General features: G+C 38.9%; 1 protein-coding gene across 4 annotated transcripts in view; it reads right to left on the bottom strand.

Moving 5' to 3' along the window:
* Positions 1-13571, bottom strand: part of DLGAP1 (DLG associated protein 1) — a 424396-nt gene that overhangs the window by 307688 nt on the left and 103137 nt on the right. For 2 of the 4 annotated variants that reach the window (XM_030012047.1, XM_030012045.1), the window contains one exon: positions 4819-4915. The exons of the other annotated variants lie outside the window; for them this stretch is intronic. The gene's annotated coding sequence lies outside the window, so the exon portion shown is untranslated. The remainder of the gene's footprint in view (positions 1-4818; positions 4916-13571) is intronic. 4 annotated transcript variants of the gene reach the window in all.

The raw sequence follows: 13571 nt of genomic DNA on the forward strand, positions 1-13571 counted from the left end.
TCCATCACCCAGAAAATTAAGATGGAAAAGACTGAAATCACTGCTGCCTTCACCATTGCTAAGATTACACAATAGAAACATTTCCTAGATAATGGGATTTGTCAGCATCAGCTGAGAAAAATGCCTACTGTGTGATAATATTAAGAAACCAACTACCTCTACAAACAGGAAGTGGCTGACATTACTTTTCAGTTAATTCAGTACCTGAAGCAAAGCCATATATTATTGTTAACTATATAGATAACTGGAGTGCTTATACAGAGTTTACTTAATTTTACATTGCAATTAAAGTGTCTGCTTTACACATACACCTATTTATTCTTCTCAATACTACCTTACCCCATTCCTAGGAAGAATTATAACATTTGCATATTACTACTGGAACACCTGATTGCAGCCAATAAAAGATAATATATTCTCTAGGGTATCAGAAAGTATCCTGTATGTTTATTAAAAATGAAATGTATTAATGTATAAAATACATTACTTCAGTTGAAAGACCAATGGGGAGGATATTTTTATAGGGTGAAAAAGAAAAAAATCTGCTTAGGACAAGAATACTCCTCACCAAAAATATTTAAAATTTATTTATGGGAGTTAAGTATCACATCATTATGTGACAGTTTTCTCTTCTGATGCTGAGAGAGGCTTGGACTGGCAAGAGACTTGGAAGTTTTGATTAACAACCTACTGGAGCTCTTGGCAATGTGCCTGGGTGTTTCAGATTACTGCTGCTATAGAAACTCCCCTGGGTGACTGTGCTGCTTTTCTTTTTCTCACATTTCTAAAACGCTGGTCTTGAATATTTTTTTTTTTTTTGTCCTTTTGCCATTTGCTCCACTTACTTAGTAGCAACTGCTCCACTCCTGTTCTACTCTCGCCCAGTGAATAGCACAGCTACAAAAACAGCTATCATTACAAATAACAGGCATCATAAAAGAGTTTGCCATATGCCTTGTCAGCTGGCCAAACTAATGACACAATTCTTTTACAGCAGTCTGTGTAGTTCATAGGAGCTATATACATTTCAGGAAGCTGGCGATTCATTAGCAGTTCTCTGAGTGTAATACTAGTTAATGTACTTTTAAGAACTGATTATATATGAGCTTAATATTAGCTTAATTTTAAATTACAATTTAAAAATCGTAATTCTAACTTACCTAAGAGAGAATGAGGTACTGACTATAAAATCACACAAAAATAATTTATTTTTGTACGATATTCCCTCATTTCAGTTCACTTTTTCAATTCTCTTTCTTTCTTCCCCTCTCAGGATAATCCAAATTATACTAACCTGGTGAATGGGCTATCTCTTTTTCCAGCACCACTGACAGACTTTAGTGGGAGCAGGCACAGAACCACAAGCACTTTCCATTGCTACTTAATGGAAAAGAGTACGAAATAGTGAAGCAGTATAGAGTGCAGTGCCTGACTCCTGCCCTAAGCATCTGACAAGGCTGTGTCACACAGTTATGCCAGCTACACCAAAAGCCTAACCACGCCATCATTAGTGAAGTGACTGCGTCTTCTGCAGACACCTATCCACCCATGCACACAGCTGCAATCGTGGTCCCAAGAAGTCCGGGGTGTAGCAAGCGTGGACATAGACACCACGTTGAGTGCAGACCATGGGCACTGCACAACACGTGCACTCAGGTTCCTGCACTCTCCCCCCTGGGAGCAGGACAGCCACTGCTAGGCTAATCCCTGCCATTCTTTCCTGGTGCCCTGCCTGCCAGAGACCGCTTGCAAAGGGAACAGGCTGCAAGTGGGATAAGCTGGTTCAGCAGTGACGACATATTTCTTGGCATCTTACCTGCGCACAAATGGACAAAGTCTGATCCGATGGGGCATAGCAGGGCCAAACGGCTCCCGCGTCAATGGATCAATGGATGAGCTGCCTCCATCAGAATACATCAAGCAGCTCACATCTTGCTCCGAGGGCTCCTGTGAAAATAGGGATACCGGGAGACTACTACAGGAGGAATGAACAGTCCTCAACTGAGCTCAGGAGAGATGCCAAGTGCCCTTCCTGAAAGGGAAGTGCAAAACCCACATGTGCAGATGACTGACCTGCGGCAATAAAGAAATCATCTGAGTCAGATAAGTCATATTGGTACATGGCAATCCTTGCTTGGGAGATTTTTTTGTTAGCTGGACAGCTGCCCAATCTGTATGGGCTCAAAGCAGGTGAACTGCTGAGCAACTTCAGCTCTCAAGAAGGTCCGTGAAAGCAGCCTCCAGAGAGTAAATAACATCTTGCAAATGGGTTCAAAGTGAGTGATTTAAAATAAAGCTACACAAAATGTACTTTTTGCATTCCTCTTTCAAAGTAATGCCATCAGAGACTGGATTACACTGGCTCTCACCTGTTTGGAAGACTGATAGCTTTTTATCTAGTCCTCCAGAACTTAAAAATTACTACATGCAAAAAATGTTTCTAGAATCATGGTTCTGAAAAGAGCCTTCTAAATATTGCTATAGCCTTTCATATCCATTTCATATCTGCTGGAGCTTGCTGACAGCCTGAAGCAGAAACTGTGACGCAGGATAAGTGTAAATCATCTCTACTATTTACAGACAGTATCCAAGTTAAACCCAAACCAGATTAATTCAGAAATTGAGTTTGTCACCTACTTAACTGATCAAAGCTTACAAAGAAATGGGGCATTGGATCATTAAGGTCCTTATCAGTAGCTAGAGTTATTACAAGAAAGGAGATTTACTGTTACGATTGCAAAGCTGACAAACATACAAATAATCAAAACTTATCTTAAAATGAGAAACTATAGAAACGTCCTCAAGTAAGTTAAGGTAAAAGTAAGAGCCAGAAGTGTTTCAGCAAAAAAAACCAACAAAACCCAACCCACAAACATTCATACAATTCTAACTAAGGAGATGCCTCCTATGCTACATAGCTCTGTTGGAAATCCAATTTATCTCCCTCTTGTCCTTTCACTAGTATGCACAAAACCATGTAAGTTGGCAGCAATCTCCAGAGCTCATCTGGTCCAAGCGCCCATCTCAAAGCAAGTCCAGCCAAGTTCTGCATACCTCCAAGGACTGAGATCCCCCAGCCTCTTGAGACATTTGCTCCAGTGATTTTACCCCTGGTAGTCTCCCCCCAGCCCTACTACATAGAATTTCCTGGGTTTCATCTTGTCTACGGCTTCTGGTCCTTTCACTACACGCCTCTGAGAAGAGTTTCGCCTTGTTTCCTCTGTATGCCCCAGGTACCTGAAGACAGCAATAAGACCTCCCATCAGCCATCTCCTTTTAACGCTGAACCAACCCAATTCTCTCAGCCTCACCTTGCACAACCTCAGATGTACTCCAGCCCCATGACCATCTTGGTAGCTCTCTGCTGGACTCAACCCAGCATGTCAATGTACTTCTTTTACTGCGGAACACCAAACCAGTCGTAGTTCCTCTGATGTCTCACAAGTGCCAAACAGAGGGGAAGGACCTGCTGGTTACACTTGCTATCATTGCCTGTCTGTCTGCCTGTCTTTGCTGCAAGGGCACACTGCAGACTCATGCATAACTTGTCTGTGAATACCTCCAGCAGCTACAAAACTGCTTTCTAGCCAGTTGACCTCCCAGACTGTGCTGTTGCACGAGGTTATCCCAGCCCAGACACAGGACTCTGCATTTGCTTCTGCAATAAAACAAGAGGCAGCATTTACAGTCTTTGAGTGGAGTCTGGGTTATTTCAGCCTTCTCCAGACCATTCAGTTTTGAAGGAATATCATTACATGTTGCCATCTATTCTTTTACAGCATAGGGGAGAAAAATGGTCAGAGGAAACTAGGAACTTTTACTGCAGTCACTAATACAAAATTTAGAAGAAAGGGTCCAAGTTCTAAACATATAATATAAACCAAAGCTATAGAATTAAAATAAAATAATATAAAGAAATATTATGCATTACTGCTAAAATATCCCACTGTGTTGTATTTATCGTTCAAACCTTAAAAAAGCCAGCCTATGTAATATCTAGCAGCAGTACTTTCCAGGAAGAATATATTGAACTTTTAAAATGTTCAGGAAGAAAACATTTACATTTATTTTCATGAGGAAAAAAAGCAGTAGACATGAAGAGTCGATTCAGCACACTTTTAGAGTCTCATAATTTCAGTTTTTCTCCCTTCATATTTCCAGTCTCCAAATAATGTCATATCACAGTTCACTTCTGAATCAGAAAAAAAATGGGAGAATCCATCTCAGGACTCATTAACATTCCTTCCATTGCGGCTGAGGTTTATCATTTGCACAAATGTGAAGAAAATGCACAATATCAGCATATCAGGACCTAAACATGCCATTATCCCACAGCATCCACAACAGCCAATAATCTGATGATCAAGGAAAGAGGAACGACAAATAACAATCTGCTGCTGTACCACCGTCTTTCACTGCAAAGAATCAGTCTTTCCTGATGCTTGAACCACCTAGACTAGAACTATTTATGTGAGACCAGGATTTACCAAAGAAATGGTGAGAGAGAACCTTATAGTGAATAACGGACGACAAACAGTAATAATCCAATATTCAGAAGGTATTTAAGGAAATTTATGAGACAACTGACCACAAGATAGTGATATCTCCAGAAGAGAACTGGAGATGGTGTGCTCCCCCTTTATCTCCCACATATCTCGTTAACCATTTCAAATGCTGTGGTGTAGCAGTGGTGCCTCTGCTCCTCGTTTGCAGAGTCACCATACACCACTGAAACACTGTATTTCAACATACTGCTGATAAATGCTGCCTCCCTGTTCCTCCTTACAAGGGAACTATGGCTATAGAATAACAATTTACCTCTCCATTTTTCTCTTCCCTTTTCCTTCTTTTTCCTTCCACCCTCCAATCTGGTTATTTTTGGACTGCTAGTTGGGATTATTGCTCTTTTTCCCTGCTAAAATAAAAACAAACAACAGTTATACTTCAGATTCTGGGCTTAAGCATGAGATCTGTCTCCAACATTAAACAGTCACATTTTCTTGCCTGAGGTGCAATGCTACCTATGATATTGACTAAAGGAAGCCTTGCAACTAAAGGCAAATTCTGCTTCTGGATTCACATGTGCCATTTTTTTGACTTCTCCGGTAACTACCTATCTGCAATACTGAGAAGAATTATGCCCTGAGAATTCAGCACTGGCTGACATTTACCTAGTCTTAGAGCATTAACCTTTCCGAGCTGAACTATGATGACAATTTAGAACACACACAGCTAAATTAGAATATTTAAGACCTAAAGCACTCGTTCTGTTTGATACCTCTTCTACATTTCAGACCACCTTTTATTACATTATGCTTTTTTTCCAAGCACCTTGAAACTTACTTGCAGATGGTATGTTTGTAAGGAATTTAGAATCTACAAAATAGTTGTCCTGGTTTCAGCTGGGATAGGGTTAATTTTCTTTCTAGTAGCTGGTATAGTGTTATGTTTTGGGTTCAGTATGAGAAGAATGTTGATAACACACTGATGTTTTCAGTTGTTGCTAAGTAGTGTTTAGACTAAGTCAAGGATTTTTCAGCTTCTCATGCCCAGCCAGTGAAAAGGCTGGAGGGGCACAAGAAGTTGGGAGGGGACACAGCCAGGACAGCTGACCCAAACTGGCCAACAGGGTATTCCATACCATGTGACACCATGCCCAGTATATAAACTGGGGGGAGTTGGCCTGGGGGGCATCTCTGCTCGGGAGCCAACTGGGCATCAGTTGGTGAGTGGTGAGGAACTGCATTGTGCATCACTTGTTTTGTATATTCAAATTCTTTTAATATTATTATTATTGTCATGTTATTATTATCATTATTATTTTCTTCCTTTCTGTTCTATTAAACTGTTTTTATCTCAACCCACAAGTTTTACTTTTTTTTCTAATTCTCTCCCCCATCCCACTGTGTGTGTGGGGAGTGACTGAGCGGCTGCATGGAGCTTAGTTACCAGCTGGGGTTAAACCATGACAATAGTATACAATGTAATACTATCAATTTCTCACCTCTAAATGAAGGTCTGAGGTAGAGAGAAAATAATGCTTTTCCAGGAAGCAAAGGCAAAGATTACCCCCACCCCAATCTCATAATGACACACATAAAGTCTCAGCTGAAATCAGTCTCAAGGTTTTTTAATGTTTACAGTATCAGACATTCCCCAAATTAACCCAAAACATTACCAACTGTTATTCAAATGCTCATTTCCCTTCTTTTTTCTGCATCAAAATACTTTCAGCTATAAGAAGAGATTTCCAGGACCTGAAAAAATTCCACTTTATTTTGTAAAATTCAATATGGCAAACAGCTGACAGGAACTGAAAGAAGAGAATAAGCATTTCAGTGAAAATCATTGCTTTCCCCCTCTGGACAACAGGGAAATGTGTGTATACCTAGATTTTCCTGCTTTTCTATATGTTGGTTATAAAGGGATAAATTGGGTGGAGTTCTGTGTTGTCCAAGATGCAAACTGGGTGTGTTGGCTTCCCTTCTGCAAGAAAGAGCCACACTGTCCTTCAAGAAACGTTATGGGCCACTACCTGACAAAAATACTTTCTATTTTCAGGGTAGTAGGTGAAATGAAACCAACATATAATAGCTTGTCAACAGTGTGAAGCTGAAAGGAACTGAGCCATCAAGGGAATTACGTGAATGAGAACTGCTGAAGAAGGTGGGAAAGACAAACATACTGACAACATGCTGGGAGAGCAACAGAAAAGCTAAAAAAACTTCATGAAGTACAGGAATGACCCCTCACTTTTCTGAATGGGATTCTGCTAATAAAGCACCTGACTCAGTGACTTAGAAAATATAGCCTCTTTCAAGAAGGAGTCAAAAAATGACGCATAAAAATCCAGTCACAGCAGGATCTCTTCACAGTCCAGATGTGACGATAGAACATAACAACAAAGCAAACAGCTCAACACAGAGAAGTTTTAGACTGCCAGCTGTTAACCTGAAAAATATCTAGTGTTACTGGAAACACTTTTGAAACTATCATTATCTTCTGATGTAAATGAATAGCAGGATGTGACCTATACTGTTTGACTGAGTTCTCCTGGAAAATAAATGCCATTATAGGTACAGACCTGTTAGTAAGCACTCAGTAAGCAGACTGATTAGCAAGGAATTTTCACTATTTTAATGACTTTGAGCACCAGATTTAATGCAGTCACCCTTAGGAATACACATAATTCCTTTTCACAGGCATTTCACAGGCCCTGCCAGGCACTATCATATCCCCTTAGAAGTAACATAACCTTTCCCAATGTACATACCATTTTAGCAACTACAGTCTGACATATAACGCTACATGAACATGTATGTTTGCAGATTTTGACATGTTCTGAAACCTTTTTAAGTGCTCAATTTATTTATTCCTGGCATACGAGTACTAACCACTTACCTAGTGAGACTTCCTCCTCTCCCTTGATGGCAGTTATGTTACAGTGAAGTCTGCAGCCATATTACACTGAATAATTCAGCCCAACTATCTGGCTAAGTACCTGGTACAGTATTCCAGCTCGGTGTAAATGTAAATGTCAAGTCTGTGTTCTCCAGCTGTGCTTTCAAAGGGTCCGTTAAATAAAAGGTCACACAGCCTTTATTGTATTTAAAGTTTATGAAAAGTTTGTATCTTCATTTGAACTAGCACAAGAATTTTCATTCCTAGGTTTACAAGACTGGTATCCACATTTGGATATCCTCAACATGTCTTAAGCTCACCAAAAATGATCCCTTTCAACTTAACCACTGCTATCAGAAAATTAAATTGATATTTATAACTAGAACTGACAGTGTTTATATTAGACAACGGGGCAGCTACCTCAGCTACAAATCCACATTGCACAGCACTGTACATGCAATGGTTGAAGTCTCTGGAAGCAGTACAGCTGTCTTGGTAGGACTTGGTAGCTCAGGCACCAAACTGCACAAAGAATGTCTCACCAGTTCTGTTTCCAGTTATGACAGCATAAGCATCTGCTCAGCCAGTGTTTGTAACTCTACTCCAGAAAGTTTCATCAGTTAAGTCTCTCCTTTTTCTCCTACTTTTTTAGGGCTAATCAAAAGAGAAAACTGATTCAGCTTCAGATACTAAGGTATTTTTTTGGTGGAAAATAGCTAGACAAAGATCTCTGAATCATTGCCAACAAGTTCCTCAAGCAGGCACACACAACATGCAGATGAGCTGGCAATATTGTCATGAACAAAAAAGCAATGTATATATCCATCCCCGCTACACTGCAACAAATGGCCTGAATTTAGGGATCAGAAATAAATCAAAAGCAAACATGGAGCTTACTGAGACTAATAAATTATTAGAACTCCCCAAAATAACTTCAGAGTTCTAATAAATTATTAGAACTTCCCCAAAATAACAAGGTCTGAAAAGGTATGACACACCATACTGTTGCTTCTGTAAGCTTACTGTGCCCTCTGTTGATCATTACAATACTCTTTACAACTACATGACGACACATGTTCTCCCAATGACCCTGTCTTGTTCAGGATAGTCTGTGGCTGCCTTGTCAAGGAAACAAACTGCACAGGCAGAGCATGATGTCTACAGTACCCTTTTTTTATTTTATGCTGAGCTTGGAAAAATGCAGAGTGAACAGGGCAAGAGATTTCAAAATGAAAAGGACTGTTTAACGGTTAAAACCGCCAAATAACTACCCCCAAAAAACCTGCATTCTTTCTAATCACAGAATTCCTATGTGATATCAAAATAGAGCCAATAAAATCAACCAAACTTTTTATAGGTGGTCACTACATTAGTGTTTCTCATCTCAAGAATATCTTGAACAAGACTTTTGATATAATTTGTCAAAATGCTCAGAACTGAGGACACCATCGAACCAACAGCAGCATTGCTTTGACTATGCAATGGTGAATAATTTGGAATATAATGGAGCTACAAATCATCTACACATGCACTCCAGTATTGTTTCAGACATACAAATACAACTGGAATATAATTCTTATGCCTCAGATCCATAGGCCTAAATACCATGATTACTTATCTGCACTGAAATGGCCATAATGATACTACATTTTTTTTTCCTAAGAGTACTTTGGAAGGGAAAGAGGGATCTAAACAGCTTTCCAAAGTGTATTCCCACACCTGTTGAGTTTCCCTAAGGAAGTAAAGGAGGTGCAAACCATTAGGCACACAATTTTCTCCCGGGTGTGCTAGAAAATAATACAGATTGAAGCATATCACTTTCTAAAAGTATTTATAGAAATTTGATCGTTACCTAATGGTTTCTGCCAGTTTTTCTAACAGCTCAAAGCATCAACACCAACCTTTGGTTTAGTTTCTTTCACGTTCAGTTAAGGTGGCCCTCTTTGTTCAGGCTTAACAACTACTACAAATGCAAGGGTCCTTGTTCACCTTCTCACCAGAAGCTCTCCTGGTTGTAGTCCAGACACAGACCATGGTGACCGATACGCTGTAGAAGACTCTATTAATATGATAAAAAAAGCTGCCTGAAAATCTCCATTGCTCTTCTCAAACATCTGTCTGGTGGAAGGGTAGATCAGACCATTATTACTAACATGCTCACATTTAAAGTTTTGTGAAAATGTTTCAGAAGTTAGATGCATACGAAGACATTCTGTATGCTGTTGAAGATGTATTTCTTTGTTGTCACCCAGTGCTAACGTTCCCTTTTGGATCTGTCTTGCAAAACGTCTTTCCACTGATGTCTTACATACATGTCTTACCTTTTCTGGAAGTTTCTGCACTTCGCTGCTTGGTGTTTTGCTTCATCTTCCACAATTCCCAGTTGTGAACTTTATATTTACCTTATAGGGTGTATTTGCTCTAACTGCTTTTTTATGAATGTCTCTCTGGGACAGTCTTCTGTCTTATGTCTTATGCTGTCATCTTGTAGACATTTATGTGCAGTTACATGAATCTTCATCTTTGTTACAGTATCTGCTGAGTCTAAATTACTCTGTGCTGATAATAAATGGTTCTTCTTTTGCCAATGCCTGTTCCTGTCTCCTATTAGTTTTTAACAGTCAGATGTCAATTCATGTGCTTTCACAATACCTCAAACACTTAAATAAAATCTTCCTTTTTCCCTATAATTCTGGCCCTTTCAGACACATTGTTCTTTTTTCCCCTATGAACACGCGTTAAAGTGTTTTTCTCACTTTGCTGTGCAGACATTTTTCATATCGTGGTTAGTAAGCTCCTTTCTCTAGAAATTCCCGTTTAGCCTTTCTCATGACTGCAAAACCAGAAACCCTGTTGTTACTCCAAAGCAAGAACATAGAAGATGATGGAAACACTTTCACTGTCTCAAAAGCCTTGTACACTACTACTGTGCATGTAAGGATAAAAAGTCTGCTGATGCACTGTCAATTTTGGAAACAACTTACTGTTTCTCAAAATGGTTCCTCAAGCAATAGTTTATTGAACTAGAACCCCCGGAAGACTGAAGTGACAATAATACATCAATTACATTCCCAGAGTACAATTATTGTGAATATATTCAAAAGGACTTTGAAATGAGGCAGCGGAGATCTGAACACATAGAATGTATCTGATAAAAAGCAGAGGACTAAAATATCCATTCTTGGGATTAAGTATTTTAAATCAAAAGCTGTATAGGATTTGGAATATATGCCATACTATTATGGAGGCCAAACCACAGTTCTTCATCCTCTGTCTGACTACCACCAGAATGAAATGTTATTATCAAGAAAATTTCTGATGAAATGTATTTAGTTCAACCATATACTTCTGAGAACTAACTTCTAATTTTTAAAGATGCCCATTCACATGTTACGTTTTAAATAGGAATTTGCACACACACAATCACTACGTTACCAGTGCAGCTTGTACGACCACATGCAGATTCCAAAAGATCCGAAGTATTTGCATGATCTACTCCCAGTACCAAGAGGTTTGAGGACAAACTGACCCTAATACCATCTAAATAATGCTTAACACATATTAAAAAAAAATCTTATTTTGGAAACTTGAAGAGCTTACAAAATCATGGCTACAACCCTCATAGTGAAAATTAATGCATTATTCCCAAGTCTGCAGTTGGTAGCTTAGTTTTAAGTAGTGTATAACAGTGTCTTCTGTAAAACCATCTCTGCATTAGGTTGGCAGTTTGATCAATATGTATTCTAAAGTACATTATGTCACTTTAACCAAGAGAGAAATACCAGCCCATTGGACACAGAATTTGAGCACACTGCTGTCCTAATACTGTGATTAATGCTGTGAGCTACACCCTGCCTAGCCTTCCTAATCTCTGGGCTTTCTAATTTATAGCAGAGATGGATAGGCTATCAGTGGGGAATTATGAGGATTACTAGCTGTTTATCTCTCCTTTGCAGAGACACTTTGCTGCTTATGGAATTACCATAAACCCTCCAGCTACAGTGCCACTTCTATACTTATCCAGAAGTCTAGCTACCTATTGGGTGTAAAATGTTTTGGTAGCCATAATATTAGAAAACGTTGGAGTTGATGGATGTATTTTTTTCTGTAAATGATTTGAACATACTGTCAAGACCTGTCATGTTACTTCAGTGGTAATTTGTCTGCAGGTGATCTTCCATTCCCTTGAAATCCAGTGCTGTGATCTTGTCTACACTAATTAGAGTTCAGCATTAAGGCTTGGAGGTTGCCCTCAAGCATCACCACAGGTGAAACCATTAAACATGTATGCCAAGCCATTTCTGCACCCGCAGCAAGTTATGTAACCCATTTCAAAAGACTTCATCTTTATGGCCACCAGGAATGTTACCGACTTCCCTACTATCTGAAAATTAAGGGTTCCCTCAATGCTTCTACAGAAAGTCCTTATGCTGTGGAGCACAAGTTTCATTCTAATCAAAGAGTTTGAGGGGAAACAGGTATGTTACTTGGTTTAGTTTCATGAAGAAGGAAGGAAGAAAGGGATCCTATAATATTTATTATTCTACCAACTTTTAAAAATTTGAATCTCTACAGAACAACTTTGCTCATTTCAAAAGAATTTTAAGAATAAGAACCATCAGTAAGGTAAATGTTACCCCTTGTACAGCATATTTTTAATAGTTACAAGTGTCCTCCAACAATACCTTTTAAATATGGACTGCATTTATAGCCAGGGTATTTACAGTCAGGGTATCTCTGTAACCACAATTTAATTAAGTGACTATTTGAGCACTAACATTCAGCTAATTATTATGTGTTTCATACTGCTTAGATACAAATTTTAGTCTATCTTATATAAGCGTGTTCTTGCTGAACTCATCATTTGCCATCAAGCTAAAACTTTGTCTTTAGTACTTAACCAGCCTGCTTAAATAGGAGACATTAAGAACAGTTAATTCAAAAGTTCTGAGTCTAATTCTATGCATCAGAATAGGTGCACCCATATTTATAAACCTAATAAAAAGATGTACAACACAAAGATACTTCCACATTCAAAAGTCACAACATACTGTCTTTGATAGTCATTGTACAGTCATTTGTATTTGTCTATGCTTACTTTATATTCAAAGACTGTAACAAAAGAAAATTGTTAAAACATAATTGTTGGTTAAAATAAGAACTCTTTTACTCTCTACATTATCTTCATTCACTTGTTTCTTATACCTACACACATCTTTTGAAAAACTTCATTTTTTGAGACTCCCCCAACCAAAACCAAAACACTTCATGCCTGAACTCCTTCAGAACATTATAAAATGTCTCAGCACATAAAACACACAGGTGTAGTCATCCAGGTTCTTTCTTCAAGGTATCACAAGTTGTAATAAGAAACGAAAATACAATTACCAAAAGGGAGAACCCCCACCTAGGAACCAGAGAGTCCGCCAACCCAGTCTCAGCTCACATTTGTGCAAATCTGTCATGCCAACTTCTGCGGTTTTATCTCGTCATTTAATCTCTGATCAGCTCCTCAGTGAGTATAAACCAGCAGAGATTCATTCCTACTTTCTCAGTTTTTTAGTACTTCCTCAGCCATCTTCTGCAGCACAGGACCTCATTTGCCTGCTAGAACCATCTAGGCTTGTCTTAATTAATTAATTGCCTACCATCACAGAGGCTTTGCACACTGAAGATACTTTATCCTTCCTCTTCTCTGAACGCCAAGTTTAGTCTCTGAGGGAGGGAAATGATTTTGTTTGAATAACGTCATTTCGTTGAAGAGTATCTACATGAAATTTAACAACATACAGAGACAGGAGATCATATTAATTACCCAGTCCCGTCTCACATCCTATGAAAGCTTGCTAACAAAAGGGCTACCATGAGCGAGCCTATCCTCTGTTTCACTGAGCCATGTTAAGTCCATGCCTTAGTGTGCTGTCATACCCTATTAGCAGGATGAAATCACCTTATTTTATTCTGTCCTGGGTTTGTTTGCTTTTCTGGCAGGGCACGCTAAAGACATAGCAGGATGTTTGGGTTTGTCAAAGTAGATTCGGCTTGATACAGAAAGGCAGAATTAGGAACCTTTCCAACAGGTTCTTGAAATCTAATAACATATTTACATAAGATGTGAGGCTTTTACTTTAAAAATGGATCATCTAAACAAGTATGTGTTAATGGATGAT

The sequence above is a fragment of the Aquila chrysaetos genome, chromosome 4, assembly GCF_900496995.4.
Source record: "Aquila chrysaetos chrysaetos chromosome 4, bAquChr1.4, whole genome shotgun sequence".
Taxonomy (NCBI): domain Eukaryota; kingdom Metazoa; phylum Chordata; class Aves; order Accipitriformes; family Accipitridae; genus Aquila; species Aquila chrysaetos.